The sequence below is a fragment of the Triticum dicoccoides genome, chromosome 1A, assembly GCF_002162155.2.
Source record: "Triticum dicoccoides isolate Atlit2015 ecotype Zavitan chromosome 1A, WEW_v2.0, whole genome shotgun sequence".
In the NCBI taxonomy this organism is placed as follows: Eukaryota; Viridiplantae; Streptophyta; class Magnoliopsida; order Poales; family Poaceae; genus Triticum; species Triticum dicoccoides.
Window position 1 is genome coordinate 158,362,616 of NC_041380.1, and position 8,250 is coordinate 158,370,865.

Below are 8,250 nucleotides of genomic sequence, written 5' to 3' on the forward strand. Positions count from 1 at the left end.
GTTTGATATCTTTTATTTAGTGTGTATCATCGGATATCTCATTCCTCGATGTATCTATTATGGATATCCTCCAGGTGATGAGTTATTCATTTGGTATCTTTTCTTCACTTGTTTTTTTTCTTTGTCATTTGGTATCGGTTCTTGAAAGTCTTGAGCATGCATATTAACTTCATGTAGTTTCTTTGGCATGCTTTCTTTCTTTGACCCAATATATAGGGAACTCCACCAAGTCTCAAATTGGATGAGATGTGCATGAAGTTCATTTTCATATCTATATGCACATATTTATGTGGAGTTTGTCCTATGTCTTGTTGGTTCTCTAACTCTTTGGTCCCAATGAGTTCGGGTACCATTTTGTTTGTGTTGTTGTTCTAGGAACAAGTGGAGATGCATTGGATGCTCGGCTCACTCACAAGGAAGGTGGTGTCACCATGTGCTTATTGGAGTCAAGCTAGGATGATTAATGAACTACTATCTACCTTTAATTGGCATCTACTACATCCATCCAATGGTATCTCGGTAACAAGTATCATCATCTACTTCATGCACACATTTCTTGCATCAACCTTTCGTAGGTTGTATCATGGCATGTTATCCATTCTCTCTTGTGATACTTGTTTCCTTTCTCAAAGCATCCCAACAATGATGTCTTGTTGCTAGTTGTGATGTCTTTGATGTTTGTGTGGTTGGAATTCATTTATATGCAATAAGACCATATCTAGCCTTGTGCTATGCTCTCAAGCAAATATCTTATTGGTATATGTATGACTTCCGTTTGGATATCTTGTTCCTTCATGTTGTAACTATTTCGGGTGTACATCCTTCTTTGTAGATATATATCATCATGATTTCGTCTACCTAGAACCTTATACACTTGAGAGAAATTACATCTCTAGATGATATCCTTTCTTTCACGCCCACCTTGCCTTTCTTATGTTATTTCTTTGGTGGCTCCGTGAAAGCTTTTGCCTTGAGTGCGTATCGTATCTCGTTGCATCTTGATGCACTCTTGTGTGGTGAAGATTATTTTCCTCATGCTTATCTCTACAAGGCTTTTTCCATCTTAATTGGTATCCCTCGTCTTGATGAGGCTTTCATCTTCTATCTTCGCCACGGGTTGTCACAAGTATAGGTTCTTTATATGCTTATTAGTTAGCTTGTGAACCCATTTGCTAGTTGTATGTGGGAATGATAGGCCTTGCACTGTGTTGCCTCATTTTTTCAAGACTTTATTGATGCTTAATGCTCATCCGTACATTAGTCTTCTCAAGTGCATTGCCTTGACTCACACACATCATTTTGGTTGAGCCCATTCTTAAGTTGCCTTTTTCACTTATTGCTCAACCATGTGTTTGTTACATGTACTAGGCTTAGTTTCCTATATGCTCACTTGCACTTGTTGTAAGTTTCTATTGATTTTGGGGGAGCTATGATCCTATTTTGTGCACTTTGTATCCAAATACAAAAATTCTTATGTGTGCACAAATCATGGGGAGCTTCTCTAGTTTCTTTAGAACACTCCTTTGCTCTTATCATAATATCCTTTATTCATGTAGCTCGTAGGATCTTTGGCCTAGTTGGTTCAATTGGTATCTTTTGATAGCTTGCTTCAATTGGTATCTTTTGATTGCTTGATTGCTTGTTTCTCTCTTTGTTATGTCCTTGTGGCATATCATTCCTTTAGCAATCTTGGTGCCTCAATATAGTTGGTCTTCCTCCAAGTATTACCGTTGGATATGTGTATTGCATTCCACTCTCTTGTTGAGAAATACAAAATTTATGGAGGAACACAAATTATATTGGCCTTCTATGCTTTTTGCCCATTTTGGCAATCGATGCCAATGGGGGAGAAGTTTCAGAGAGTTTTGTGGAGAAGTCTTCAGAGTTTTCTCCTTGCTTTGGTTTTGTTCCTAAGCATTTGCATCTCATACACATGCATTATTGGTTGTTGCATTGCTTGGTGATACATAATTCCTTGTATAAACTCTCGTGAAAGTGATTGTCATCAATGACCAAAATGGGGGAGATTGAAAGAACATGCGGTGCCCCCATGTTTGGTTTTGGTAATTGATGACAATCTCTATGGACTAATGCTTTCCTTGAGTTACATTTGAAGGTTTTGTCCATAGGCTTTTCTTGGAGTACATGTGTTGGTTTCAAGGAGAGTTTGTGTCGACCAAGGTGCTATTCAAGGAATTATCCAAAGATTGGTCATTTGAGAGTTGAGCTTATTGCAAGCATGTCTTGAAGAATAAGATTGTGTGATCATTCATGTTTACCTTCAAGACATCATCCAAACGAAGAGAGTTGGATAGATTCAAGGTTGATCAAGACTAAGTCAAGAGTGAATCAAGTTGATCAACTCACAAAGAGTAGAAGATGTACCGAGAGGGATCAAGTGATCCCATGGTATGGTAAGCATTGTCCATTGCACTTTGTGTACTAACCCATGGTCTATGTGAGAGTCTATGTGGGGTTAGGTACGTGTCCATGGGCTTGCGTCAAGAGGATGATATCATACAACCCATGGGAAGGATGACATCAAGTGGTGATCGTCATCAAGATTGCCGTGTGCAATTTCAAGTGGAGAATCATGAAGAGATCAAGTGCTTGAAGCTTGCCATCCATTGTGGTGTCAATGGACTTGTGAAGATGTGCCGAAGAGTGGCTCACCCATAGTGGAGTATGGGGGAGCAATCATCTAGTCTTCATCGACCCAACGCAATCAACAAAGGTGGTCCATCTTGAGGAGGACAAGATCGTCATCATCTAACTCAAGTGGATCATGTGCAAGGCAAAGGTTTGCCCTTGATAGATTTTCTATTTTACCGGTCTCATGGTGGTAGTTGGGAGACCGGGTTATAGGATCGATAGCCGTACTATCAAGGGGGGCTCTCAAGTGAGTAGCTTGATCATATCGTTCGTCGAGAGCTTAAACCATTGCATCCTTGCATCATGTTTCTTGGTTCTTGTTTGGTTATCTTTGTGAGTCTTAGAGCTTATGGTCATCTTGATGACAAGCTTGGTTTCATCGAAAATGGACTTCGCATGCGTCTTCTATGATGTTTCCGGTGTTGGAGGTTTTACCGGTCTTTTCCGAGGAAGGGTTCTCACCATTTTCTTATGGGACCTTTCTAATTTGCTTATTATTGATATTTCTTTGAAGATTGTGTTAGCCCTTGTCGCTAGCTTTCCAACAAACTTGGTTTCATCGAATTCGGAGTCCGTTTGCAAAAGTTGTGGCAGTTTTGGTGTTCTGAAAAGGCTGCAGCGGTACTACCGCGAATTGGAGCGGATGTAATTTTTTACTACCGCTCCAGAGCAGTACTACCGTGGTTCCTACAGCGGTAGTACCGCTCCAGACCAAAAACTCGTCCCAAGTCTTGCGGTGGTAGGCCCGGATGTATTTTTTAGTACCGCTCGCAAGCAGTAGTACCGCTACCATTTGCGGTAGTACCGTGAGGTCGAGCGGTAGTACCGTGAGGACGAGCGGTAGTACCGCTCTGGCGGTTCTTCTGGCCTTTTGCCTCCTCGTTGTTGTTTTTCAAAGGGGTACTTCCGCCCTAGCGGTAGTACCGCTCCTTGGAGCGGTAGTACCGCTCTGTGCGGGCTATGAGCATAACGGTTGGATTTTTTCCCCACCTATAAAAGGGGGTCTTCTTCCCCAATGAACCTTATCTCTTGAGCTCGTTTTTGCCCCCATTGTTGACCTTCTTTGAGCTTGCTAACTCTCAATCCCTCCATGGATTCTTGCTAGTTTTTGAGGGAAGAGAGAGAGGAGATCTAGATCCACATTTCCACCAATCACTTTCTCCTCTATGTGAGGGGAACCCCTTGGATCTAGATCTTGGAGTTCTTGGTGTTCTCCTTCTTGTGCTTCCTCTCATTTTCCTCCCTAGCATTAGTTGCTCCGGTGGGATTTGAGAGAGAAGGAATTGGGCACTCCGTGTGCCCTTGCCATTGGATTTGGTGCATCGGTTTGAGTTCTCCACGGTGATACGTGGAAGTGAAGTTTGAGAAGCTTATTACTCTTGGGTGTTTGGGCGCCCTAGAGCTTGTTCCTCTTGGGTGCCTTGGCGCCCTAGACGGTTGGTGTTGTTCGGAGCTCAATCATTGTGGTGTAAAGCTCCGGGCAAGCGTCGGGGTCTCCAATTAGGTTGTGGAGATCGCCCCGAGCAATTTGATGGGTACCGGTGACCACCCCCAAGGGTTGCCAAAGTGTACGAGTTCGGTGACCGCCCCCAAGGGTTGCCATTTGTCCGGGTTCGGTGACCGCCCTCAAGGGTCCCTTAGTGGAATCACGGCATCTTGCATTGTGCGAGGGCGTGAGGAGATTACGGTGGCCCTAGTGGCTTCTTGGGGAGCATTGTGCCTCCACACCGCTCCAAACGGAGATTAGCATCCGCAAGGGTGTGAACTTCGGGATACATCGTCGTCTCCGCGTGCCTCGGTTATCTCTTACCCGAGCTCTTTACTTAGGTACTTTACTTTGTGATAGACATATTGTTTCTTATCATATATCTTGCTATCACCTAGGTAGTCTATCTTGCTTAGCATAAGTTGTTGGTGCACATAGGTGAGCCTAGTTGTTGTAGGTTTTGTGCTTGACAAATTAACCAGTAGATTTATTCTGCATTTGTTCAAGCCTAAACCGTAATTATTTTAAAACGCCTATTCACCCCCCTCTAGGCGACATCCACGATCTTTCAGCTAGCTCTATTTATAGAGGCCCTGGGCCTCTCCCCAAATAATGAGCGGGAAGGGCGCCAACAATTGGCCATTTTGAAGGAGTACAAGTTATCCTGACCAAAGGTGGTCTTCGGCTGCCAAAAGTACTGGTGATGACGCCGTCTTGGGCTCCACGGTGATCTCCGTCCTGCCACTCTGTTGCTCTTGGTCTCGTTGCACCAGAATGGTAACCTTTGCCCGGTGCCTTGGCCTATGCTTGCCCCCTTTGCACCAAAGGGGAAACAAGCACACTACGCAGGCCGGCGCCCGCCTGGTCTCGATCGTCATGGCTTGCGTCATGGGCTCCTTGTGAGGCACCCCTGCCTTGATCTCTCCGCCTCCTCGCGAGCCTGCCTGATGAGGCTGCCTTCGAGGAAGCTTCCGATCATCCGCCCCACGAGGCTTGGCCCCTCGCGAGGGTCTTGAGCTTGAGCTGATGAAGATGGGCCGCGTTGGGGCCCCACTTGAGCCACGCCACAGGCCGTAGGCGGGCAAGTCTGGGGACCCCCGTTCCCAGAACACCGACAAATACTGGAGCAATTGCCTTAGCGAAGGAATCTAGATTTCACAAGAGAACCAAACACATCAAGAGACGTTTCAACTCCATCCGCGATCAATTCAAGGAAGGAGACATAGAGATTTGCAAAATACATACGGATCTGAATGTTGCAGACCCATTGACTAAGCCTCTTCCACGAGCAAAACATGATCAACACCAAGACTCCATGGGTGTTAGAATCATTACTATGTAATCTAGATTATTGACTCTAGTTCAAGTGGGAGACTGAAGGAAATATGCCCTAGAGGCAATAATAAACTTGTTATTATATTTCCTTATATCATGATAAATGTTTATTATTCATGCTAGAATTGCATTAACCCGAAACTTAGTACATGTATGAATGCATAGACAAAACAGAGTGTCCCTAGTATGCCTCTACTTGACTAGCTTGTTGATCAAAGATGGTTAAAGTTCCCTGACCATAGACATGTGTTGTCATTTGATGAACGGGATCACATCATTAGAGAATGATGTGATGGACAAGACCCATCTGTTAGCTTAGCATAATGATCGTTGAGTTTTATTGCTATTGCTTTCTTCTTGACTTATACATATTCCTCTGACTATGAGATTATGCAACTCCCGAATATCGGAGGAACACCTTGTGTGCTATCAAAAGTCACAACGTAATTGGGTGATTATAAAGATGCTCTAATGTGTCTCCAAAGGTGTTTGTTGGGTTGGCATAAATCAAGATTAGGATTTGTCACTCCGAGTATTAGAGAGGTATCTCTGGGCCCTCTCGGTAATGCACATCACTATAAGCCTTGCAAGAAATGTGACTAATGAGTTAAGTTACGGGATGATGCATTATGGAACGAGTAAAAAGTGACTTGTCGGTAACGAGATTGAACTAGGTATGATGATACCGACGATCGAATCTCGGGCAAGTAACATACCGATGACAAAGGGAATAACGTATGGTGTTATTGCGGTTTGACCGATAAAGATCTTCGTAGAATATGTAGGAACCACTATGAGCATCCAGGTTCCTCTATTGGTTATTGACCGGAGATGTGTCTTGGTCATGTATACATAGTTCTCGAACCCGTAGGGTCCGCACGCTTAACGTTCCATGACGATTTGTATTATGAGTTATGTGTTTTTGGTGACCGAAGTTTGTTCGGAGTCCCGGATGAGATCACAGACATGACGAGGAGTCTCGAAATGGTCGAGAGGTAAAGATTCATATATTGTAAGGTAGTCTTCAGACACCAGAATGGTTTCGAGTGGTTCGGGTATTTTACTAGAGTACCGAGGGGTTACCGGAACCCCTCGGGGAAGTATTGGGCGTACATGGGCCTTAGTGGAGAGAGAGGGGAGCCCGCAAGGGGTGCCCCCATGGGAGTCCGAATTGAACTAGGGAAGGGGGCGGCACCCCCCTTTCCCTCTCCCTCTCCTTCCCTTTCGCCTCCGGTAAGAAAGGAAAGGGGGGTGAATCCTACTAGGAGTGGAGTCCTAGTAGGACTCCCCCCATGGCGAGCCCCCTTGGTGGTCGGCCTCCTCCTACCCTCATTTATATATGGGGGCAGGGGGCACCCCATAGCACATCAAATGTTCTCTTAGCCGTGGACGGTGCCCCCCTCCACAGTTTACTCCTCTGGTCATAGCGTCGTAGTGCTTAGGCGAAGTCCTGCGCGGATCGCATCACATCACCGTCGCCACGCCATCATGCTGACGAAACTCTCCCTTGACCCTCAGCTGGATCAAGAGTTCAAGGGACGTCATCGACCTAAACGTGTGTTGAACTCGGAGGTGTCGTACATTTGGTACTAGATCGGTTGGATCGTGAAGACGTTCGACTACATCAACCGCGTTAACCTAACGCTTACGCTTTCGGTCTATGAGGGTACATGGACACACTCTCCCCCTCTCGTTGCTATGCATCTCCTAGATAGATCTTGCATTATCGTAGGAATTTTTTTGAAATTGCATGCTATGTTCCCCAACACCAAATTGTTAGGGTTTTTGACTATGGCTAAGTCCGGATGAACTCGGTGGCTTCGGATGAGAAGTATCGGTGGGGCCGAGTTGGAAATTAGGGTTTGGACATATTTGGATGGAGAAAGTGGCTGGGGATTATGGAGCAATATCACTACGCACTTGAGGAACAAGATCATTAAGCAACACCACCTCATTCTCTTTTAATAGTATTGGCTTTCCTATGGACTCAATGTGATCTTGGATCACTTAAACAAAAAAGTAGAGTCTTGGGCTTTTGCTAATACTTGTCCTTATCATTTTGAGGGGTCCACGTCTCTAGTCCATGCCATGCCAATCACTGAACATCCTGAAAAATTTATCTTGAATGGACATTAATTCAATGAGATATATGTTGTTATGAATTACCAAAACCACCCGGGGATTAGTTGCACTTTCAGGTCGGCCTGCTGATAACCCACAAGTATAGGGGATCAGTTGTAGCCTTTTTGGTAAATAAGAGTGTCGAACCCAATGTGGAGTTAAAGGTAGAATTAATATTCTATCAAGTTCTGTCACCACTAATACAACTGTACACACACTTAATGGTTTCTTTACCTAGAACATGAAGTAAAACTAGTTTGCTGGAATAAAAAAATAGCTTTGCAAGATAATAAAGAGTTAGTTGTTGTTTAAATAAATGTACAATAAAGAAGAAAGTTTTGGAGAATAATGAGAAAAGGATTGTTCCTAGGCAATTAGATATGACACGATAGTGATACTCATCATACTTATGAGGGAGAGACCTAAGCTAACATACTTTCCATACTTGGATCATATATTCTTATGATTAGAACTCTAGCAAGCCTCCACAACTACCTCAGATTCCTTCCATAAAAAAACTACATAAGATTCATTAAGGTAAAACCTAACCATGGCATTAATTCAGAAGTCCACTTTAACCTCATATGCAACAACTCACGAACTCGGGTTTAGCCTTCAGTCACCCCCGCATCCCACTATAAGCAAATCATTAACAT